General features: G+C 49.0%; 1 long non-coding RNA gene across 1 annotated transcript; it reads right to left on the bottom strand.

Annotated features, from left to right (window-relative positions):
• Nucleotides 1–10191: 10191 nt before the first annotated feature.
• LOC105487171 (uncharacterized) lies at nt 10192–23933 on the bottom strand. The gene is made up of 3 exons (XR_011613104.1): nt 21875–23933; nt 10493–11824; nt 10192–10337 (listed from the first exon to the last, which is right to left on the bottom strand). It is a non-coding gene; the product is annotated as an uncharacterized lncRNA (long non-coding RNA).
• Nucleotides 23934–25629: the final 1696 nt, after the last annotated feature.

The following is a 25629-nucleotide window of genomic DNA, read 5'->3' as shown; positions in this document are numbered from 1 at the left end:
CCCTCCCCTCCCCACCCTTCTCCCGGCTCCACCCCGCCCCTCCCTCCAGCTGTCACCTCAGCCGCCCGCTTACTTCCTCTGCCCAGCCCCGGCCAAGGCATTTTATTAATTAGTGTATGATCGCCGCTAAGGCGGCTTTTCACCCGAGATCCTTGAAGCACTTACGCTTCTAATGCCTGGTGGCACTAGATATAGACAGGAAACTGAGGCTCAGAGACGATGCTCAATGCTGAGGTCACTCAGGGCTTAGGGACAGAACTGAGGATGGAAGAGGCTGGTCTGAACCACACACCCTGCCCCGCAGAGAAGAAAGGGTCTCAGAGTCCCCTTCTGTAAAATGGGTCTAACGCACTCTACAGAAAAGGGTAGAAAAGGACCTAGAAACGGGGCAGTCCGCAGAGAAGAAAGGGGGCTAGAAATGGAGCAGTCCAGCCTGGCCTGCATGTGGTTTCCTAAATGAAAAACTCACTACTCTTTAGACAGATCTAACAGGAAGGACTTACTTCCCCCATGGGTTGGTCTCGGCCCCCTAAAGCCACAGGTCTCTGCCAGAAATGAAGAGATCGGGCTCCAGTCCAAGAGAGCCTAGTTCAAAACCAGACTCTACAGCTTACTGGCCGTGTCACTTTGGACAAGGTACTTATCTTTTCCAGCCCTCAGTATTCTCATCTACAAATTTGGCTTAATAGCAAAAACCATCCCAGAGGGTGGTTGTAAGATTCAATGAGAGAATGCACACAGATCTCCCAGTGCAGTGCCCAGCATGTAGTAGGTGCTCAGTTATCAGAAGGCATTTTTTTTCAAAGATCTCTGAATTCAGATTCCAGGGCTGGCCAGGGTCCATGCTCTAGCTAGTCTCACATCCACCACCGAATTTGCAGAATCCCAGCATCCAGCTTTCCTTTTCTCCAGCTCAGGAAACACCTAGAAGGAGGAAGGAATAGGCCCCAAATCACCCAAAGTCCCCTGGTCCTGGCACCCACAAGTCATCTCCCTCAGTTACCCCAGCACACCCAGCCATCCTGTGGGCCCCACAGTGGGGAAGGCCGGCAGGAGGGCTCAGAGGTTCTTGCGCTGGCTCTTGGGCATCGCTGGGTGCAGGGTAGAAATTATGCCAGGTGGGAGAGGTGAGATCTGCTGGGAAGCCCCTCCCCCATTCTCACCCAAGCTGTTCCCATGCTCCCCTGGGACAAAAGCCAGCTGCCCTAGGGAGACAGAGCAAGCCAGGGCAGACCTGGAGAAGAAGTGGAGCAGGCGGAGGGCCTGGGGCTCTCAGGGTGCCAGGACTGGCTTCAGCCTTCCCTACCTCCCCAGACCAAGTGCCCCCTGGCATTTACAGGGCAAGGAGATGGGATTATCAGCAAAAGGGATGGGGACAGGGTAGAGGTGTGGGGGTCCAGTTGTCCAAAGAAAGGGGGAGTTTCTGGTGAGAAGAAAGGAGAGATAGGCTTGAATGAGGTTCCATCTTCCACTCCCAGGCCCTCCCTCCCTTTGGGCCCTGAGCCCATCAAGTCACCACACCTGTGCCTCCTGCTGACTTCCAAGCCACCCATCTGCACTCAAAACAAGAAACACTTGTGTGGCCCTGGCACTGATGGGAAGAGCCTTCACCTCAGAATCAGAAGTGAGTTCAAGTCACTTCTTCCATGGTGTGACCTCAGACAAGCCTCTAGGCCTCACTGGGCCTCTGTTTCCCCATTTGAACAACAGAATGAGTAGGTCTCTGAGGACTGGTCCAGTTCCAGCATGGAGCAATTGAGCCCTCACTGCAGCCAGGCTCTGTGACCGGCACCACAGATCTCAACACAGCTGCAATACAGGAGAGGATGGAGTCTGAGAGAGCAGGCAGGGTGCCGGGGCAGCCCTCCAGGGATGGGGCAGGACCAAGAGCATGGAGTGGGGAGAAGGCAGATGACAGAAATGGTGGCAAAGGTGCCAGGGCTTGGTGACTGATTAGCACTAGAGCTTAGGGGAAGAAAGGTACTGAAGACACCTAGCTTTCTGGCTCAACGCTGGTGGTAATACCCAGGGAGGGGAGCTGGCATGAGTAGGTGGGATTTGGATTTGGGTTTGGGTTTCTTGTGTTTGAGATCAAACCTTCTCCAGCTTGGCCCATGGGCCAGCACCCGCAACTGCCCCAGCATACAGCTGGATACATAGGGGAGAGGTCTGGGGCAGCCCTTGCACCAGACCTGGGAAAGACAGAACAGCACAGGGCCACCTTTTCCTGCTCCCTACTGCACAGCCTATAGTCTAAATGTCTGGGACTGGTGTCACCATGCTAGTCCTCAAGATGGTGAGCTTCCACTCATAAGGCAAGTCCACCTCCCATGTCTCCTGGGAGGCCTCCTCTAACATGCCTCTTCCTCCCCTTTCTCTCCTCTAGGAAGCCCCTGTGCCTTCCCTGGCCACAGCAGTGCCACTCTTGATCACATTGTCCCTCTGCTCCCCCAACCTTATGAGGCTATGAGAGTCTTAGTCACTCTTGTAGCCCCAAGGCCAAGCTTAGGATCTGGCAGATAAAAGACATCCAGGGAATGTTGGTTGCTTGAACAAAGAAGTGAATGAGTATCTAAAGGAGTAGTGAATGCATTAAAAAAACAGGTCCAGCACCAGCCTCATCAAAGTGACTGCCAACCACCCATCTGCTGTGACGACCACCAAAAGTATCACTGCCTGCCTTAGTTTCCCTGCCTTCTCCAGCTTGTCCCATGGGCCAGCGCCCCCAACTTTCCCACAGCTTCACCCGAGGCCCTGAGCCCTTTCCAGCTAAGGCAGCAAGGACCTCCTTCCCTATACCCCACTGGTGAGAAGGGGTAAGATTTCTCTCTACATAGCCCCCTCCCCATTATCCACACCAATCGTGTGCCCTCCTGCTCACCCTAGCTACAGCCTGGATTGTAATGCTCCTGGAGAGGCCTCACTCCCGCTGGGCCCCACCCACTATTTGGAAAACCAGAGCTGACTCTTACCTGAATCACTCATGGACCCAGCCCCACCCGGCCCCACCTCTGCAGGCAGCTTCGCAGTCAGGCAGGAAGGCTCTGGACTCAATTCAACATCTCTTCAAATCCCAGTCCTCCACCCCACCTGACCTCTCAGTGTGACCTTAAGCAGTGAACTGTCCTTTGTGGGCCTCAGTTTCCCCATCTGTAAAAACGTGGTTAATAATGCCACTCTTGCGAGAGTTGTTGTGAGGATGAAGTAAGATAGTCCCTGTGGGCATCCCCAGCATTCAGTAGGAGCTCAATGCTAGTTCTTTACTGGCCCTTGCTTCTACTCCCTACCCGAGCAAGAGGGTTCCTCCTCTTTACCTGTTCAGAAACAGGTTAGGGTTGACCATTGGAGGTAATAATAATAATGGCTAATATTTCTTGAATATCTACTATGTGCAGGGCAGAATGCTCTGTATTTTAAATGCACTGTTACATGTGATTTTTCTCAACAACCTTATAAAGTCAGTATTATCACTTCCATTTACAGAGAAAGAAACTGAGGCTCAGTGCTGAAGCAGCTTGTCCAAGATGCACAACTAGTAAGGGTCAGATTTCAAGGCCCAACCCCTTTGTTCTGGAATATCAGGTACCCGTACCCAAGGCCCAGCATAACCAACCAGCATTTGAAGTTAAAAGGGAACAGAAATGCTCTGTTAGGATGGTAGTTGGCTTGTGGGGCGATGTGGGGGATCTAATTTAGGGAATATAGTTCAGCTGAGAAGCTGAGAATTGAGAGTCACAAAATAATGTTTTGGTTTTGTTGTTGTTTATTTTTTGTCAGGGTCTCACTCTGTTGCCCAGGCTGGAGTGCAGTGGTGCGACCTTGGTTCACTTCAGCCTTGATCTCCTGGGCTCAGGTGATCCTCCTACCATAGCCTCCTGAGTAGCTGGAACTACAGGTGCACATCACTATGCCCAGCTAATTTTTTTTATTTGTTTTTTGTTTGTTTGTTTGTTTCTATAGAGACAGGGGTCTCACTATGTTGCCCAGGTTGATCTTGAACTCCTGGGCTCAAGTGATCCTCCCACATTGGCTTCCCAAAGTGTTGGGATTACAGGCATGAGCCACCACACCCGGCCCACCAAATGTGTTTACATCCCTTTCTCAATGAAACCCTCACAATAGCTGGAAGAAGAAGGTATCATGATCCCCATTTTGCGAAACAGGAAAATGAGGCTCAAAGATTTCCCTAGATTACGCAGAGAGGAAGAAAAGTGGGAGGAGTTTTAACCACTTCTGGAGCACTTACCATGTGGCAGACATTATGCGAAAGGTTTTTGGTGCATCATCTCCTAACAGCCCCATGAGGTAGATTTTCCTCTTGTCCCCATTTTTATAAACAGGAAAATTAACTGACTTGCTATAGCCTATACCACAGGCTACATATAGGTGGTAGAGTTGGGATTTGAGCCCTGGCCTGTATGATTTCAACATTTACAAGCATAACTCCCTATGACACTCATCGCTGGTTATCTTGGATCCCAAACCCTGAATCCTTAAACAAACACCCAGATCCTGCCAGGGATGGGCCAAGAAGATAAACAAGTGGGAGACTCTAAGTGGAGAGTCCCCAAGTTCATCTGGGGAGTTTCCACTGCAGGGCCCTCTGCCCCACAGACCTCTCCACTAGACAGCCAGCACCATCTGATTGGCACAGGATGGCTGAGTGGTCATGCCATGGCATCCTCCCCAGCCAGCCCCCCCACCATCAGTGTAATCTGCAGAGCATCAGATATCAGCTCCTGGGATCAGGGGACTCAGCCACCTGTGACGGACAAACCGGGGGAAAGAGCTATTATCTGGCCAGGGGACATTGCTCAGGAAGTTTATGGGGCTGTAAAACATCAGTCCTCTCACCCCACTTCCTTCTCCACCATAGTGGAAGGGAGAGGAAGTGTTTCCACAGCCCTCCTCTGGCATGTGGGACACTCTTCTAATTCTGTTTAGAACCTTCAATAGCTCCCACCATCCCCAGACCTCAGCCTGGACTTCAGGCCCTGGCATTTGCTAAGCAGCAGGATATCATAGAAAGAGCCCTGGAATAGGGACCCAGTCGATCTGATTTCTTGTAAAATGACCCCCTGAAATTACTGTGTGACCTTGGGCTAGTAACTCTTCCTCTTGGACCTCAGTTTCCCTACATGTTAACTAAGCATGGTGAACTAGGCATGCTGAGGATGAAGAGCAGGAGTTTTGGTGTAAGGCAGACCTGGGTTCAGAGGCCAGCTTCAATTCTAGCTGTGTGAATTTGAACCAGTCATTTGTCATCTCTGAGCCTCAGTTTCCTCATCTGAAAATGAGAAAAATAACAGTATTTGTTTCCTGGGACTGTTGTGAGGATAAAATCACTTAGCTCAATTCCTGGCACTCAGGAGGCACTCAGTAAATAATGATTGCTGGTAGAATTATTATAATTAATAAGTATAAAATTACTCCAATTCTGTCATTATGGCCCCAGATGCAAGGAAAAAAAAAAAAAAGTTGGACTACATGCCTAGAAAGAATTTAGGAGAGAATAGTGGCCAGGCGCAGTGGCTTATGCCTGTAATCCCAGCACTTTGGGAGGCCAAGGTGGGAGGATTGCTTGAGTTCAGGAGTTCAAGACCAACCTGGGCAACTTAGCAAGACTCCATCTCTCTAAAAAAACAAAAGAGAGAGACAGAATGGTTGCAGGCAAGTGCTAGCTTAGTGTGTCAGGAATGCATGTGGTTACATATATCAAGAACTCCAAATATGGAGGCTTAAGCCCAAAAAGGAGGGAGAATTATTTCTCTCAGATGACAAGAAGTCCAGAGGTAAGCAACCCAGCCCTGTTGTGGCTTCTCGGCATCTCAGCAGTGCCATCAGGAGTTCAGATTCTTTCCATCTTTCAGCTCCGTCATCCTCAAAATAGTTTGTGTCCTTGCACTTAGCACTTCATGCCCATGTTCCAAACAGGAAAAGGTTGGAAAGGGAAGAGACGGCCCCAGGAGATTTCCACTTTACATTTCTTTCACCAGAACCATGTCACGTGGCCTCACTTGGCTGCAAAGCAGGTTGAGAAATCGAATTTTCTGGAACAGACAGGGAAGAGAGAGTGAGTTGAAAATGTCTGCCAGACTCCAGAAAGAGCCTCTTTCTGGCATGGGCTATGGTTTCGGACGGGTGGCTTCTCTGGAGAATTCAGTAACCAGTGCATGCTGCAGACAACAGAGGTGAGCAGACTTCTCTTGTCCCAGGATAAGGTCTGGGAATAGCAGGATCACAGTGGGTCAGAGGCAGCTGCTCCCTAGAAGAAGGCCCAATCCAGCCCCACTCAGGTGACAAAATCAGAGACTAAGAGCCAGGCAGGGACTTGCCCCAACAGGCCAGGTATCTCTCCTCACTGTACTATGGCCTCTTGTAAAGTAAGCGACCTTGGAACAAGTCACATAAGAAACAGTGCGACCCAATGCAAGGACACCTCATCCTTAGAAAACTTGCACCCAATGAACTGAAAATTTAGGGCACAAGACTTCGCACTTCCAAAAATTCCTTCTGTTCTCAGGCAAGAACCGTAAAAGTCCATTTTCTCAAGCCTTTCAAACAGAACTGGACAGACTGACTCGTCATTTGCATGGAATGTGTGTTCCTGCTTTAACACTTCACTAATAACTTATCGTCATTCAGCCATATACAGTATAGAGAAACATTTTTGCTTACATTATCTTCCCTTTTGATCTACACAGCAATCTTTTGATGTAGATGTTTTGTGTTTGTTTTGTTTTGTTTTTTTGAGACAGGGTCTCACTCTGTTGCCCAGGCTGGAGTGCAGTGGCATGATCACGGCTTACTGCAGCCTTGACCTCCTGGACTGAAGCAATCCTCCCACCTCAGCCCCCTAAGTAGCTGGGAATACAGGCACTCACCACCATGCCTGGCTGATTTTGGTTTGTTTGTTGTTGTTGTTGTTGTTGTTTGTTTGTTTGTTTTTATAGAGACAGAGTTTCACCATGTTGCCCAAACTGATCTTGAACTCCTGAGCTCTAGCGATCTGCCTGCCCTGGCCTACCAAAGTGCTGGAATTATAGGTGTGAGCCACCGTGCCTGGCCAACATAAGTGTTTTTAGCCCCTGAATAAGTGAAGATTATTTCTATTACAAGCAACAGACACAATTCTAACTAATTTTTGCAAAAGAAGGGGAGGTATTTTCTCTCAAGCTGAAAATCCAAGGACAGGCAAGGCTATATCCAGAAATCATATCAGGTTCTCTCTCCTACCCACCCCTGCCCCTCTCTCTCTCCACCCCACCTCTCTTCTCCTCCCTCTCATCTCCTTCTCCTTTTCCTCTCTCTTTTCCTCTTGTTGGCTTCATCCTCAGGCAGGTTCTCCCCAAGGGACGTTACAGAGGTCTCAGGCAGCTCCAGGTTTATGCTGTTCTCATGCCCCAATCCCATATGGGAAGAGAATGCCTCTTTCTTGGCCTCTGGTACCAGGAGTTCTTGGGACACTTGTGATTGCTCCAAGGATAGCTCACACACCTGTACCTGAACCAATGACTGTGAACAGGAAGATGGAATGTCCACATGCTGACTGGCCAGTCCCAGACCACATGCCCAGGCAACTGAGAATGGGAGCAGGATGTTCCTCAATAGAAAACTGGTTGCAGTCACCCAAAGAAGAGGGAAGGGATGCCGGATGGGCAGGAACAACTGACGGCCATCAGCACTGCGTCTCTCCATTTCATAGACAAAGAATCCAGGGCTCCAAGAGGGGAAGTGGCTTTTGCCTGGAGCCTCAGAGCTGGTAGGTTAGGAGCCTTACTGGCCTTGGGCCCTGGGCCTGGATGGAGAGAAGGGGGAGGGCCATGTGGTGAGAGCGCTTTTGCGTGTCCAGAACCCAGATTGCTTCAGACCTCCTCACGAGAGAGGGAGAGAGGTTTGCAAGGATGCCAGAAGCCAAAACTGCTTCTTCTCCATACTTCTTGGTATTTGCTTGAGCAGGAAAAGACCTTCATGTTTATTGAGCAACCAAGGCATGCTAGATACTTCTGGTACTTCACATATATAATGTCTTCAATCACGTTTTTCAGAGGTGGGAACTGAAGCTAAGAGACATAAAGCGATTTATCCAAGCCAAGTCACACAATCTTGGAATGGTAAGGCCCAGGTCTGGAATGACTCCAAAGCCTGTGCTCTTTTCTTGAATGTTTTCTCAATGGGGTTCTGTTGACAATGTGTGTAGGACTGTCCTGCACAGGGCAGAAATCTTAGCTGGCTAACAACCAAAATTTGCAATCCTTCCTGCACCCCGCATATCCAACCTCCACCCTCAGGAGGCTACCTCTGCCCCTGGGTGATGACCTCAACCACCTCACCAACTCTGGTTCCTTTCCATGGACCCAGGGACTCACATAGAGAAAGCATTTGGCTGGGTGTGTTGGCTCACACCTGTAATCCCAGCACTTTGGGAAGCCAAGGAGGGAGGATCACTTGAGCCCAGGAGTTCAAGACCAGCCCGGCCAACATGGTGAAGCCCCATCTCTACTAAAAATACAAATACGAACCAGGTGTGGTGGTATGTGCCTGTAGTCCCAGCTACTCAGGAGGCTGAGGCAGGAGAATTGCTTGAACCCGGGAGGTGGAGGTTGCAGTGAGCCAAGATCGTGCCACCGCACTCCAGCCTAGGTGACAGAGCAAGACTCTGTCTCAAAAAAAAAAAAAAAAAAAAAAAAAGAGAAAGTATTTCATAAATGTTCCCTAAATGAATGAATGGAATACTCTTGAGTTGATCAAAAAGGACTAGGTGTGAATCCCAGCTGTACCATTTGCTAGCCAGATGGCATTGAGCAAGCTACTTAAATCCTCTGTGTCTCAGTTTCCTTGTCTATAAAGTGGGGGCAATCCTAGCATATCCTCATAGGGTTTTTAGGAGGATCAAATGAGTTAATGCTTGTAAAAGGCTTAGGACACTGCCTGGAGGCTTAGGACACTGCCTGGTGCTCAAGGGTTTCATCAGCCTTTGTTCAATGGGGTGAATGAATGAATGACTATTTATATGTTTGTAAACTATAAACTCTGATTATAGTTCACACACACTTTGGCTTTTGTTATCTTGTTTGATCCCCTCCGTCACCCTGCAAGAGAGCATTATGTACATTTTACAGATAAAGAAACTCAGGCAAAGAGAGATGAGGTGACTTGGCTGGAGATTTCTGCTTGTTGAACTGCAGTTCTAAAATTTCAGGCTCTGGCTTCTCTCTATGCATGCTATCCCCACAAATATACATATTTTAAGCCGAGAATGAGCAAGTGAATGAAGGAGTTGCTGAAATCCTGATCCCAGGCCCTCAGAGCAGCTTGATGGGGAGAGCTGCCCCGGCTCCACAGCTGGGAGGAGTCAGTCTTCCCTCCATCCAACCTGGGACTCTCTCGTGGGGCTGCCCAGTGGTTGTGTGGGGTAAGTGTGGTGTGCTTGTGTTGGGGGGAGGTATGTGTGTGTTGTGGTGGGGAAGGGGGTATGTGAGTCATCAAGGCACTGGGGAAGGAGGAGGCGCAGCCATCCAGCCAGGACCACAGTACCACAAGAAAGAACCAGGTGGTGAGTAGGACGTGCAGCTGGCTGCCCACAACCACCCACTCCGGAGGAGAGGAGCACCAGCTCTGTGAGCACCCCAGAGACTCCAAACCTGAATCCCTCCCTCAGGCCACCCTCAGGACAGAAACTGGGAGCCTCCTAGGGGCACCCAACACCCTGCACACAGGAGTGACCTCGCCGCTTTGTGATTCCTTCAGTTCCACTGCACCCATCCTGCAAACACTCAGAACATGACATCTTGGCCTACCTCCAGACAGGCCCTGGGAGTCCTCAGCTCTCAAGGAGCTCCGAGATGATGGGATGAACCTCAGGAATAGAAAACAAAGGAGAGAGGAGAACGCCAGGAACCTCCTTGCAGGGACTCACCTGCCAGATTCTTAGGAGGGTCTCAATTCCCAAGTGCTGAAGGTGCACAAACCAGCACCTGACCTGTTGCTGCCTTGCTGAGGCCACAAGTTCCACGACCAGACCTCCACCTGCGAAGTGTCTCTGGACTGCCCACTCCCTTATCTTCTCACCTCTTCTCTGACAGACCATTCAGCCCACATTCTCTGCACCCCAGTCTCCTCTGACCCTCCCTCTCAGTCCCCCAGCACCCCACCACCACCCTAGCTCATCACTCCCACTCACCTCCCCTACCATCCTTTGGTTGCTGTCACCCCAAACCACCTATGGTTTTCTGTCACTCTCTTGGCAAAAAGGGACACACTGACCTGGGTTTACATCAAACTAGCTGTGTGACCTTGACCTTGTTGCTTCAATTCCTTGGGCCACAGTTCCCCCACTATAAAACAGAAAGATTTTGTGAGTGTTCAATACAACAATGGAAGCAAAAATACTTACCACATATTAGGTGCTCAATAAATATTATATTTTCTTTTCTTCAAAGGCTGCTACCTAAGAATTGGGTTAAGAAACGGAGAGGGGAGACTTTCTCACCTTTATGCTCCCCTTCGTTCTCCTTAAAAAAATTGTTTCCAGCCAGGGATTCATCCAAACAGAACTTCTCGGCAAGAGTGAAGATTCTGCAGGATATTGACTCTCCACTGGAACATGCTGTAGCCTGGGAGGCATTTATGAATCACTTTTGGGGTATGTCAAGGGGATACTGCATGTCTAGGTTCATTTCAGCATTATTCCCAATAGCCAAGAGATGGAAGCAACCTAAGTGTCCATCAACAGATACATGGATAAAGAAAATGTGGTGGCCGGGTGCGGTGGCTCACGCCTGTAATCCCAGCACTTTGAGAGGCTGAGGTGGGTGGATCACAAGATCAGGAGTTCAAGACCAGTCTGGCCAAGATGGTAAAACCCATCTCTACTAAAAATACAAAAATTAGCCAGGCATGGTGGCAGGTGCCTGTAATCCTAGCTACTCGGGAGGCTGAGGCAGAGAATTGCTTGAACCCAGGTGGCAGAGGTTGCAGTGAGCCAAGATTGAGATTGTACCACTGCACTCCAGCCTGGGCAACAGAGCAAGATTCCATCTCAAAAAAAAAAAATAGAAAGAAAGAAAATGTGGTAGGTAGACGCATTGGAGTACTACACAGCCTTTAAAAAGATGGAAACATTCACAACATGGATAGAACTGGAGGACATTATGCTATGTGAAATAAGCCAGGCACAGAAAGACAAGTACTGTATGATCTCACTTATATGTGGAATCTTACAAAGTCACTCTCATGGAAGCAAAGAATAGGAAGGTGGTTACCAGAGGCTGGCAGAGGGAGGTGGGGAGGAGGAGAGATGGGGAAGGGAGAGATGCTGATGAATGGATGCAAAGTTTCAGTTAGAAAGAAGAAGTTTTAGTGATCTATTATACCTGCATGGTGACCACAGTTAATAATAATCTGTTATATGTTTCAAAATTGCTAAAAGATTTTCAACATTCTCATCACACACAAAAAATTACAAGTCAGTTAAGTGAAGGATTTGTTAATTAGCTTGATTGAATCTTTCCACAACAAATACACAGATCAAAACATCACATTAGCCAGGAGCGGTGGCTCACGCTTGTAAATCCCAGCACTCTGGGAGGCCAAGGTGGGCAGATCATCTGAGTTTAGGAGTCTGAGACTAGCCTGGGCAACACAGTGAAACCCTGTCTCTTAAAAAAAATGAAAAGAAAATTAGCCAGGCATGGTAGCATGTGCTTGTAGTTCTACTCAGGAGGCTGAGATGGGAAGATTGCTTGACTCCAGGAGATTTAGGCTGCTGTGAGCTTCGATCATGCCACTGCACTCCAGCCTGTGCAACAGAGCAAGACCCTGTCTAAAAAAAAAAAAAAAAAAAAAAAAAAATCACATTTGATACGGTTTGGCTGTGTCCCCACCCAAATATCACCTTGAATTGTAATAATGCCCACGTGTCAAAGGCTGGGCCAGGTGGAAATAATTGAATCACGGGGGTGGTTTCCCCCATACTGTTCTCACGGTAGTGAGTCTCACAAGAGCTGATGGTTTTATAAATGGGAGTTCCCCTGCAAGCTTTCTTGCCTGCTGTCATGTAAGACGTGCCTTTGCTCTGCTTTGCCTTCCATCATGATTGTGAGGCCTCCCCAGTTAGGTGGAACTGTGAGTCGATGAAACCTCTTTCCTTTATAAATTACCCAATCTTGAGTATGCCTTTATTAGCAGCATGAAAACAAACTAATACACATTGTACCATATAAATATGCATAATTATTATTTGTCAATTAAAAATAAATTAATTTTAAAAATAAAAAGGAACTACCTTTGGGTATTTTTTCAAATTACACACACACACATACACACACACACGTGAGCACACATGCACATGCAATGAGATTCTGATATTGCTTTCTTCCCATGCCATCATGAGCCTCCATTACCAATAAGAGTGTATAGTACAAAAGAAAATGGAGAAACACTGAGATAAATCATTTATATGCCAAATCTTGTCAGACTTACAGTCTGCTTAGATCTCAGCCATGGACACCTCCCCTCACCATGTCTCTCTTTGCTGGAATCTCACACCACCTTCCTGAGGCACAATTCTCCTGGATCTGTCTCCTAGGAGCCTTTTAACTTTCTTATCCCAACCAACCCAACTTAATTCAGCTCAACTCAATGCATCTTGACTATCCTAAATTCAACTCAAGCCAACCCAGTTCAATTTACTTCCACTCAACCCACTCAAACCAAACATTATGCAAGGTTAATCAAACTCTCAACTCCAGTCAACTCAACCCATTCCAACACAACCTGGCTCAGTTTAACTCTACTAAATTCAGTTCAAGTCAAACCAACTCATCTCCACTCAACCAATCCCAAACCAAACTCCACTCATTCAACCAAACTAAAATAAATTTGACCCAACCCTTCCTGACATGACACAACAACGCAACTCTACTCCACTGTACTCTACCCAAACAAAACCAATTATACTCAACATAATTTAACTCAACTAAACTCATCCCTGTCCAGCTCAGTTCTTCCTTTATATCTCCTCCTTCCTTCCAACAATAAAGACCTTCCTCCTACCTCCCCACCAGATATCCTGTCATTCCCTAAATGACAAAAAGTAATGCTTATCCCTAAACGATAGGATATCTGGTAGGGAAATGGAACACAAGAGTTAATACCTGATCTAATGAAAGAAGGGGAGATTTTTCTTTGGACTTTGCCTCTCCTCGCTCTTCTCCCAACTCTAACCACATCCCCATACATATAATAACCATTATTCCTCCCTGACTTTGCCATTTACTACTACCCTTTAATGAAACCCCAAGGCCACGAAGCCTCAGGCCTGTGAGGGCTTTCACCTCTGCCCACACCACCTCTAGGGAGGTGAGATCTGGAGGAGATTTAGATTGGGGGGCAGGGAAAATTCCAAAAGAAGATTTGATGGGCAGAAGAGGGACCACCAGACTGGATACCTTGCAGGGAAAAGCAGGGTCTGAGCTGACCTCCAGGGAACAGAAAACTCTGTCCCTGGCTTCTCTGCTCCATCTGCCTGGCACTGTCTTCCCTCCTTTTTATGGCCCAGTCCTCCTTTGCCTGCCTTTATCAGCTTTGCGCTCTTTCACTCACTCTCTCTCTCTCTCCCTCTCTCTCATTATCTCTGCTCTGTCTGTGTGTGGCTGTCTTGGATTCCCCTCCTCTTTCAATAATTCTGTATTACTGTCTTCCTCTCGTTGACTCTTCCCTCTCTGTCTCTGTTTCTGGCACAATCTGCTTCATGTTCTAAGCTTTGGGTGGGGAATTATTCCTCCTAAACGGAGATGCCCCTGTCCCTTCATCCCCTCCACCCTTTCTCCACCAGGGGAGCCCTAGGTCAGCCCCGACTGCCTGAGAACCAGGAGCTAAAGCTACTTCCCCAGTCATAAAATTAGCATTAGACACAGTAGAGCTGGAAAGAAACTGAGGCCAATCTTCTCATTTTATGGATGGGGAAACTGAGACCCAGAGACTGGAGGGGGCCTGCCCCAGATCATTCGGAGTTAGGGGAATCAGAATGAGGCCCTCCTGAGGCTGGAGAGCCCAGAATCTGAACCCAGACTAAGGAGATTTGAGCATCAGGCTGGGAGGTGGGTGGGAAAACAATAGTGTCTGTCTCCAGAAGCCATCTTTGCGAACAGAAGTATCAATCGCCATGCCATTACTTTCTCAGAGCAGTGCCTCACTGACTTGCTTTTTCCTCCATCTCTCTCTCTTCTCTGTGCCTTTCTGTACCTCTCTCTAGTAAAATGTATTGTTTGGAGGGTGGGGAGGAGGAGAGCCAAGAAGATTCTGGGTGTCCCTTTGATGAGAGTCATCCACCGCTGACCCCAACTCTTCCACCTCTTGGGGTCAGGACTGCAGGCACCATTCTGAGAGCACCAGGGGGAAGGCCTCATAGGCCCAGGGGAGAGGAGGAAGCAGGGGTTTGGCCTCCCACCACAGAGTGGCTGCTTGTGAGGGATAGGGCTGGGGTTTAATAACTCAACTATCCTAAATTCAACTCAGTTCAGTTTACTTCCACTCAACCCACCCAAATCAAACCTTACCCAAGTCAATCAAACTCAATTCCAATCAACTCAACCCAACCAAACCCAACCCAACACAACCCAACTCAGTTTAACTCTACTAAATTCAGTTCAAGTCAAACCAAGTTCTAGTCTAGACTGAACATAGAATCCAGCCATTGCACCCTTGGCCACAGGCCCCCCAGCCAGCTAGGCACAGCCTCCATGACTTTGTTGGTCAGAGTGAGCTCTCAGACAAGGCCAGGGCTGCATTCCTTCCCACCCACCTTCCCCGCTCCGACCCCTATCAGCCAGCTGGATAGTCCAGACTCCAGAAGCAACCAGCACTTGGGGGGCGGCTCTTGGGCCAGAGGCAGGCTAGGGTAACAAAAAGACCCCTCACCGCTCCCACGGCACTCAGGGTGGCCCCTCCTGCAGCCCAGCTATCTCCTCCCAAGCCTGTGACCTGCTGTATCTCTAACTGCAATCCTTCCCACTAGAGTTGACTCCATCAGCAGCTCAGAGTTCCTGGGCACCAGCCTGGGCCTTCCTCAGAACTCTAGGATATCTGAATATAGAAAAGGAGAAGAGAAGGCTATGTGGTCTGTGTGGTGGGCAGAGGAGAAGCTGGGAGGGGGTGGGGTGGCTGCGGAACTAGGCTCTAGGCCCATGGACAGGCGCCACTAGCACCCATCCTGACCCAACCTCCAGTTCCCTCCCCAGGCCTTCTCTGAGGCCCAGCTTCCTGCCTTTCTGTAGGGAGTATCTCAAGTCATTGAGCCCAAACCTCCATTCAACTGATCTGGAGACTGAGGCCTACAGCTGGAAGGAGTTTGCCCGAGAACAAGAAACAGAGAAGGAGCTGGAATCCAGGGCTCCTGGCCCCCAGGCCAGGGTCCTTCCCCAGTTGGCTCTCAAGATGGAGTTTGTTTGGGGCCCTGATTTCTGCCCCATCTGCCCAAAAGGTCAAATTCAGGCAGCCCACCTCCAACCCAGAGAGTGTCCTGTTTCTTAGAACCCACGAACTCAGGCACTGGAGGGAGCTGGGAATCCCAGCACGCTCCAAGCCCTCCCTTCTTCCTCTTCCTTCCCTCTTCCTCCGGCTCCTCTGTTGACCTCTGGCTGGACTGGCTCTTCCTTCCTCTTTCCCCAGAACCCCTCTCCCCACCCCCAACAGCACTGGGGATAGACAGAGAGGAAGGATCTCAACCCAGGCCTGGACCTTGAGGCACATGGGTGGCAGACGTGCAAGGCAAGAGTTCATTTGCAGCCACGTCATCAGGCAGTCTGCATTCTTGGACCCAGGAAACTGAAATCCACCTCCTCAGTCTCCCGCTGACCCTGCTGCTGCTCAGGGCCCACAGCACAGGTCATTTTCTCTGCCCAGTGGGCCCTCAGAGTCAGGTAAGCAGCAATCACCCTCCCTGCCAGCATCACTGTTTCCAGAGGCGACAAGCTCTTGGAGGCAAGCTCCTCCAAGAGGCATGAGTCCCACCTCAGCCCTTACGAGCTGTGTGACTTTGAGCAAGTCACTTTGCCTCCCTAAATGGCCAAACCCTCATCACTAAGATGGAGATAATTGTGTGCATGGGCTTTAAAGGAGAAAAGAGATAGCATGGATAAGCACGTGGCACAGAACCTGGCATTTAAATGGTTAATGTCATTATGAAGTAGAGGAAATGCCCCTGTTCTGGCCATGGCTTTTCACCAGATTTGTATTATTTATTTTCAAATCCTTTCTGAGTCTAATCTAGTTTTTTAGTTACATCCTATAGCACGGAGTTCAAAGTTTAACTTAATAACCAGTGCCTGCTGGCTGGGTGCAGTGGCTCACGTCTGTAATCCTAGCACGGGTGGATGACCTGAGGTCAGGAGTTCGAGACTAGCCTGGCCAACATGGTGAAACCCTGTCTCTACCAAAAATACAAAAATTAACTGGGCATGGGGCCACGTGCCTATAATCCCAGCTACTCGGGAGGCTGAGGCAGGAGAATCGCTTGAACACGAGGGGTGGAGGTTACAGTGAGCTGAGATTGCGCCGCTGCACTCCAGCCTGACCCACAGAGGGAGACTCCATCTCAAAAATAAAAATAAAAATAAAATAACCAGTTCCTTAGTGCTTACTTTGTGCTAAGCACCTGGAACAAGGAAGAATAAGACAGAAGCTTCTGTACCCACAAGGTGCCCACACTGTGGTGGGGGACACAGGCATTGACCACTGACCGGACAATGACCATGAGATAAGTCCTGGGAAAGAGGAGAAGAGGAGGTAGGTGAGGTACATGCAGCGCACCTAACTCAGTCCCCAGGGTCTTCCCAGAGAAAAGGTGTTCTTAGCAGAGAAGACAGCATGTGCAAAGGCCCAGAGACAGAGAGCTCCCCTTTTGAGGAATTCTTGAGAAGTAGATTACATCTCAAGTGGATTAACAGCTAGTACAGTTGACCCTTGAACAATTCAGGGGTGGCAAGGCATGGTGACTCATGCCTGTAGTTCCAGCACTTTGGGAGGCTGAGGCAGGCAGATCACTTGACATCGGGAGTTTGAGACCAGCTGGCCAACATGGTGAAACCCTCTCTCTACTAAAAATACAAAAATTATCTGGGCATTGTGGCAGGCACCTGTAATTCCAGCTACTCAAGAGGCTGAGGCAGGAGAATCGCTTGAACCCAGGAGGCAGAGGTTGCAGAGAGCCTAGATCATGCCACTGCACCCCAACCTGGCAACAGTATGAGACTCTGTTGCAAAAAAAATAAAAATAATGCAGGGATTAGGGAAACTGACCCCCATACGTCAAAAATTCACATATAGCTTTTGACTCCCCCAAAACCTAACCACCGATAACCTACTGTTGACCAGAAGCCTTACCAATAACATGACAGTTGATTAACACATATTTTATATGTTTTATATATATATATAATATGCTATATTCTTACAATAAAGTAAATTAGAGAAGAGAAAATAGAGCCCCAATAAAAACTCTGAACCCTAAAGCTCAGGTGCACTTCCCCAGTTGGCAATACTCCACGGACATTGTCACACTGATACTAGGAGAGTGACACATTCTGATTCCATGAGAAGGAAAATGGAAGCTTTACTTTATGCTTGAAAGAAAATCCCCTGGGCTCTGCCCTGTACATCTCTCCCTTTGGCTGATCTTAGTCTGTATCCTTTCCCTGTAATAAACTATAACCATGAGTATAACAGCTTTCAGTGAGTCTTGTGAGTCTTTCTAGCAAATTACAGAACCTGAGGGTGGTTTAGGGAACCTCTTGAACTTGTAGCAGGTGTCAGAAGTGATGGTGGGCAGACCTGGTGGCTCATGCCTGTAATCCCAGCACTTTGGGAGGCTGAGATGGGCGGGTCTCTTGAGGCCAGGAGTTCAAGACCAGCCTGGGCAACATAGTGGGACTGTGTCTCTACAAAAAATAAAAAATCAGCCTGGCATGCTAGTGCACGCCTGTAGTCCCAGCTACTCAGGAGGCTGAGGTGGTAAGATCATGTGAGCCCAGGAGGTCGAGACTGCAGTGAGCCATAATCACACTACTGCACTCGAGCCTGGGTGATAGAGTGAGACTTTGTTTCAAAAATAATAATAAACAAATAAATGAATACACTTTAAAACTTTAAAATTTTTTGTGCAGGCACAGTAGCGCACACCTGCAATCCCAGCACTTTGGGAGTCCAAGGTGGGCAGACCACTTGAGCTCAGGAGCTCGAGACCAACTTGGACAACATAGTGAGACTTCATCTCCGGGGAAAAAAATTAACACAAAAATGATTTTTTAATTTTTTAATTAAAAAAATGTAAGAAATGAAGGTGGGCCGGGCACAGTGGCTCATGCCTGTAATCCCAGCACTTTGGGAGGCAGAGGTGCGCAGATCACAGGGTCAGAAGATCAAGACCATCCTGGCTAACACGGTGAAACCCCGTCTCTACTGAAAATACAAAAAAAAAATCCAGGTTTGGTGGCACGCACCTGTAGTCCCAGCTACTCAGGAGGCTGAGGCAGGAGAATCACTTGAACCTGAGAGTTGGAGGTTGCAGTGAGCTGAGATCACACCACTGCACTCCAGCCTGGGCAACAGAGTGAGACTCCATCAAGAAAGGAAAAGGAAAAGGAAAAGGAAGGAAGGAAGGAAGGAAGTCTTGTCTTGCGTGGAGACTCTGCCCTCTAACCTTGTAATTGGCCCCGACTTAGCACAATTTCTTACATGATATTTCAGTTAATCCTCACAATAACCCCCTTAGGCACTATTATCATCAACCCCATTTTGGAGACTGGGAAAATGAGATAAGGAACCTGACTGAGGTCACATAGTTATCAAATGACAAAAGTGAAATTTAAAAGCAGATATGGGCCGGGTGCAGTGGCTCACGCCTGTAATCCCAGCACTTTGGGAGGTTGAGGCGGGTGGATCACAAGGTCAAGAGATCGAGACCATCCTGGCCAACACGGTGAAACCCCGTCTCTACTAAAAATACAAAAATTAGCGGGGTGCCACAGTAGTAGCCTGTAGTCCCAGCTACTCGGGAGGCTGAGACAGGAGAATTGCTTGAACCCGGGAGGTGGAGGTTGCAGTGAGCCAAGATCGTGCCACTGCACTCCAGCCTGGTGACAGAGCAAGACTCCGTCTCAAAAAAAAAAAAAATACAAAAAATTAGCCATGCGTGGTGGTGGGCACCTATAGTTCCAGCTACTCGGGAGGCTGGAGAATGGCGCCGAGATCGTGCCACTGCATTCCAGCCTGGGAGACAGAGTGAGACTCCGACTCAAAACAAAAAAAAAAAAAAGCAGATACCCAGGCACTAGCATCTAAGCATCTACTCCTGTAACCACTATGCTATGCTGCCCAATTAGTCGGGGAAGGAGGGGGCCTGTGAGAAGCAGAGCTAGAGGGTTTGCAAGGGACTATTCCCAAGACGGATTTCCTGGCAAAAAGGCTAAGTTTTGTCCTGGGGGTAATAGGGAGCCATTGATGGTTTTAAGCAGGGAGAACATAAGTATCCATGCATTTTAACAAAGTCCCTCTGGATGTAGCCTGCGGAGTGGATTGCAGACAAGCCTGAGTGGGGAGAAGACCAGGTGAGGACAACGAAGCAGCTGGACCTGAGTCGTGGTCTTGGGAATAGAGAGCATGGGACACATGCCATATGTGCCTAAAAGGTAGGCTTGACAGGACTTCGGGACAGACCGGATTTAGGGGAAAAGGGAGTAGGAAGAGTCAAGGGTAAAACCCAGGCTTCCAGATTAGACAATTAGGGTATTACGTCCCTTAGACTGGGAAAGATAGAAGGAAGAACAGATTTGAGGTGGGCCATACCACCATTAATGGTCCCAGATTCCCAAAGGGGTCAATGCCCCAGAACAGGGCAATCCCCACCCAAGCACAGGATCCCTTGTCTAGACCATCAGTTACCAGGATAGTGTGGCTAGCTCCCAGCAGAGAAGTGGCACCCTCCCCTACCTGTGAGTGGCCACCAGGTGGCAGCATAGGCCACCTTTTTTCAGGGCTGGCCTGGCAGGTGGGCCAGAGGAGGGAAAAGGGAGCATCTATCGCTGCTGGAGATTCAGCTTTGCCACCTGACCACAGAAACTGGACCACAGGCCTGTGGAGATGAGTTCCTGCAGCTACAGAGTCAAAAAAGCACCAATCTAGGAGTCAGGAGTCCTGGGTTCTAGATACACCAAGGACCCAGAGCAGACACATGCCCCTCTCTGAGGCTCCAGGTTTTCCTTAAAGAGGGCAAACTCTCCTTAAGGAAAGAAGGCCAGAGCTGCCAGACGGAGTATTAATTCCTTCTCTGCTTTCCGTCCCCAACAGCTGTGGCTTTTAAACATATTTTTAGAGGCAACTTCTTTTTTTACAAACAAAATCCAAGGACCCTCTCACCCCCTGCACCTCCATCCCATGTATGAAACAGAAAACATGTTTACACTGATCTGCTCTGGTTGGAGTAGAAGCTGGGGACTCTCCCAAGCCCACACAGAGGATAAAATCTTCACCCTGACACTGAGGTCCCTACCTCTCCAGTGCCATCCTCATTCTCCTATCCAGACTAAGTGACCTTTGCCCGTCCTGGACTTTCTCTTGGGAATATCCTTCCCCTCCTCTCTTGATTCAAACCCTCCTCATCCTTCAATGTCAGATCCCTTGACACCTCCTCCAGGGAGCCTTCTCCAAAGCCCCTAATGGAAAGCATCACTCCCTCTACCACAATGCCCTGGCACCTCAGTCCCCCACAAGTACCAAGCACCTGCTGTGTCCGGGCAATGCAAACAAGTGAATATCATCTCTCTTCTCTCTGATCCTGAGCACCTGTGGGTGGGGGACCATGGCTGGTTCCCCCATAACAGAGTGTGCCCAGCCTCACCCAGCTGGGAGCTGGCAGACCAGCCTCTGCCCCACCAGGCTTCACTGAGCCACATTAATGGTCACCTTTTCTGGGCTTCACCTTCCCCCATCTGTATAAGGGGGACAGCTAACATTTAATCAGGACTGTGTGTAGAATCAGGACTACCTACGTAATTTGAGGGGCCCTGTGCAAAATAAAAATATGCAATCCCTTGTTCAAATATTAAAATTTTCAAGACAATAGCAGTAGAGCATTAAACCAAGCACAAGTCACACATCTGTGGAGTCTGAAATCAGCCAACCTGTGCCCAAGTGTGGGGCTGCGTCAGCCAAAAAAGATGGTCCGTTTTCTTCATGTGAGTTCACTTTCTGTTGATCAAGCTGGGGACCAGCAGGACTGCATCCTCCCATTAGGGAGCACCTTTTCTCAAGTCAGACAAAGGTATGGTATTGGCCAGCAGTCACCCCACCCGAGACTTCATAGCACTACCATGTAAAATGGGCTTGCTGAGTGAGGAGAGGGAACCAAAATCCAGACACAAGAAATTGGAGACCAGGGACCAGGTGTAGTGGCAGGCACCCATAATCCCAGCTACTCTGGAGGCTGAGGCAGGAGAATCACTTGAACCTGGGAGGCAGAGGTTGCAGTGAGCCGAGATCATGCCACCACATTCCAGCCTGGGTGACAAAGTGAGACTCCTTCTCAAAAAAAAAAAAAGAAAAGAAAAGAAAGAAGGAAGGAAGGAAGGAAGGAGAGAGAGAGAGAGAGAGAGAGAGAGAGAGAGAGAGAGAGAGAGAGAAGAAGAAAGAAAGAAAGAAAAGAAAGAAAGAAAGAAAGAAAGAAAGAAAGAAAGAAAGAAAGAAAGAAAGAAAGAAAGAAAGAAAGAAAGAAAGAAAGAAAGAAAGAAAAGAAAAAGAAAAAGAAAGTGGGGTTTTATACCAGAGACATGCAATCAGGACAAGCCAGAGGGTGGAGATCAGAAACAGTAAACCTCACCTCAGAGCAATGTGATTCAAGGTCAACTTCCAAGTTCAGAGGCCAAAAGTAGGCGCTCAGTCCTTGCCTTGTTCTTTCAATCAGTATTTACTGAGCAGGTGTGCCAAGCACAGTTCCAGGCCTTATGATACAGCAGTGAGCAGGACAAAGTCCCCTTCCTCCCAGGGTTCACATTCTTGCGGTGGGGAGAGGAAATAAACATTATTAAAAGAAAATAAATGAACCACCCAACTAAAGATAAGTGATATGAAGAGAATTAAACAGGGTGAGAGGGAAGGACTGCTGGTAGGTGGGTGGTTCATATAGGGTGGCCAGGGAGAGTCTCCCTGAGGAGGTGACATTCAAGCTGGGCTCTGAATGAAATGGGGCCAGCCGGTGCCCCAGTTGCAAGGCATGGGGGTGGGCGTGTGGAGCTGCCTGCAGGAGAAGAGCCTGCAGATCCACACTTTGCCAGAAAGGCAAAGGCGAAGGCAGGCTGGGCAGGAAGTCTGACCGCCTGTAACCATATCCCCAGGAAGGAGGAAGCCAGGAAGACGCTTTCAGCAGTCGTATTCATCAAGGCCGCTGCTCTAACCCGGGGCAGCACCAGAGGCTCCTCAGGCCCGATCCACTTTCTGCTGGGCCGCCTGGGGAGGGGACAGCAAGGGAGGGAGGACGGCCCTGGATTCTCTTCCAGACAATAAATGCTTCCAGGTTCCTAGGGAGCATTCTGTGAGCCACAGCGGCATCTGATCTCAATTACCCCCGGGTGTAGGGTTCCCCGACTGGGCAGGGACAGGGGTGGAGGGTAGGCCGTTTCTCTATAATCAGAATCTCCTGGCCCAGTGGATGAAGACACCTCAGGACAGGTCCCCAGAATTTCAGAATGCAGAAGAGGGTTCTCCCCAAAAACAGAGGTCTGGCTGTGTGTGGGTGGAGCCTCTGTTTCACAGCCATTTTGCTGTGTGACCTGGTGCCACTCACTTAACCTCTCTGGGCCCCTGTGGGAACTGTGAAGATTCAACCTTTTCCTTTCCTACCTTTTCCCCCCAAAGAGGCAAGAGGACAATCCAGGCTTAATACTATGGGCTGGGCTGGGCTGCAATGGGGGGGGTTGCTAACTCCTTACTTTTTCCTGACTTGTTTAGATCTTAACCCTTATGCAAATATGTCCCCGCCCAAGATTATGGTGCCAGCATTGTCAGGAGTAACATCTCCCAAACCAGAGCAAGGCCGAGGAGCCCCGTTCCTCAACCAGCTTGGGCAAGACACTTTATCTCTCTGGGCCTCAGTTTACTCATGTCCACCTCTAAAAGGGGTGTGAGGATTCAGTAAGCATCAGGTGTGACGCCAGTTCACCCAGTAAGTGATCATTCCATCAGTTTTTCAATCAACAACCACCATGAAAGTGGCTACGCCTCTAAGCATGGGAGAAAGTCCCTGAGTTGGTAAAAATTTTGCACAATAGGGTTTTTGTGATTGAAGGCCTTGAGCAAGTTTTTCCTCTTCCAGGCCTCAGTTTCCCATCCATAAAAGTGCCTGCAGATAACGTTCCCCTCAGAAGAGGGTGTTTTAGGCCAGAGATGTGGGGCATGGCTCAAGCTACAGTGGTAGGTTTCCTAGCTGGTGAAACCTTTCTCCGAAATCCTGGGTTTCACTGTGCACCTTCTCTTTTCAGGAGACTGTTGGGTTTTTAGCAGGGCAGGAAACTGGACGCGGAGAGTGGAGGGGGCGAGCACGTGGGTCTTCCCTGAGATAGGTTTCCAGCAGACAACGTTCATTTCCCAGGTTCAGGGATGCGGCGAGCCGGGATTCGAACCCGTGCATCGAAGCCAAGGGGCGGAGCCGGGAATGGACACCAGGGTCAGCGGAGCGCGGGGCCGCGCTTCCCCCGGCCGCCCGGGCCGCACCGCGGGCGCTCTTTCTCCTTTTATGTCTTCGCGGGGCCGGGAACTCCCTGCTGGGCCGCGGCCCGCAAACAATGCGCGCTTCCTGCCGGCCCAGCCGGGCCGCGGCCAGCTCACTCCCCGCCCTGCGGCCGCCGGAAAATGACTGCAGCCCGGGGTACAGGGGGTCGCGCCCCGGGAGATTGCCGGAGCCGCCCACCGAGGGCTGCCGGGCGAGGGTGCGAGGTGACCTAGCGATAGCCAGGCGGCAGCGGGCAGGCGACCGTCATGTACTCAGGCGCGCGCACACGCCTTCTGCTGGTCGCACCCCTTGTGACATGCGTGTCTGTGCCATGCACCTAAGTCTCCACTGCACGCTTCACGTGCCCCACACAGCCGCATTGCCTGCGCCGACATCCATGTGTTGCTTCCACACGTGGTGGCTGAGTGGGTGGGCATCTACCAGGGGCCAGGCCCTGTGCCAGGCACTGGGGGTCCAGCGTGAACAAACAGAAAAGCTGGCCAGGCGTGGTAGCGCGCGCCTGTAATCCCAGCTACTCGGGAAGGTGAGGAGGGAGGAGCGCTTGAGCCCATGAGTTACAAGCTGCAGTGGGCTGTAATTGATGGTGGCCAATACAACAAAAACTAAGAGCTTTGGACTTCTGAAGTTTATGCTCTAGTGAGGGAGGAAACAACAGAACATACTAAATTACTGCATTATATGGTATATTAAAAATCGACACTTTCATGGAGAAAAGGGAAGAAGGGACTGTGGTGGGAAATTGGGACTGTTTTAAACAGGGTAGCTATGGTTATTTTAACTTAAGGTGACACTGGAGCAAAGATGCACAAAATACGTATCACAAACAGATATATCTCAAAAGTATATACAATATATACCTCCAAGAATATGTATTACACAAACACACTCTGCTTACATCCACATGCCTATAAATACCCCATGCATAAGCACCTCACATACATCTGCACATACTAGACCATATAAATGCATGGTATACAGTATGTACATAGTCTAATATGTTACATGCATACTATATCTGCTACATGCATTTTTTTTTTTTTTTTTTTTTTTTTTTTTTGAGACAGGGTTTCACTCCCATCACCCAGGCTGAAGTGCAGTGGCACAATCTCAGCTCACTGCAACCTCCACCTCCCAGGCTCAAGCAATTCTCTTGCCTTAGCCTCCTGAGTAGCTGGGACTACAGGTGCACACCACCGCACCTAGCTAATTTTTCTATTTTTTGTAGAGAAGGGTTTCGCCATGTTGCCCAGGCTGGTCTTGAACTCCTGGGCTCAAGTGATCCACCTGCCTCAGTCTTCCAAAGTGCTGGGATTACAGGCATAAGCCACCACCTGGCCTACATCTGATCTCTCTCTATGGCATCTGTATCTATAATATGTATCACTTCTATGCACACAGGTGTCCTACTGTGTGCCATGTGCACATTTATGCCCATGCCTGCAGCTTAGATGTATACATATGCAGACCCCAGGTAGACCATATGTGTATCACACCCCTCAAGTATGTGCTTGTCTAATTTCATAAGCCACATATCGATACAGTACATCCAAAGACATCATAAGACATGGATTTACATGCCTTGTGTTCATCATGTAAAATATATCATATATTCATATACCCAAATACATGTGTCATAAGCCTTGTGTAAATGTATGTCTATACACACCACACAAACACACCTACACATCTGTCTCTCACAAATATACTACATACCCATTTCCCAAACATTCTTGTAGCTGTTCTATGTGTCCCATATCTACATGCAAATAATAGCAATAACATTTACCAAGTGATTACTACATGCCATATGCAGTGCTGGGTGGATGACCTCCTTCAATCCTTCGGAC

This window comes from Macaca nemestrina, chromosome 14 (genome assembly GCF_043159975.1).
Source record: "Macaca nemestrina isolate mMacNem1 chromosome 14, mMacNem.hap1, whole genome shotgun sequence".
Taxonomy (NCBI): domain Eukaryota; kingdom Metazoa; phylum Chordata; class Mammalia; order Primates; family Cercopithecidae; genus Macaca; species Macaca nemestrina.
Note: the sequence above shows the minus strand (reverse complement) of the source record. Positions and strands in the feature narration are given on the sequence as shown.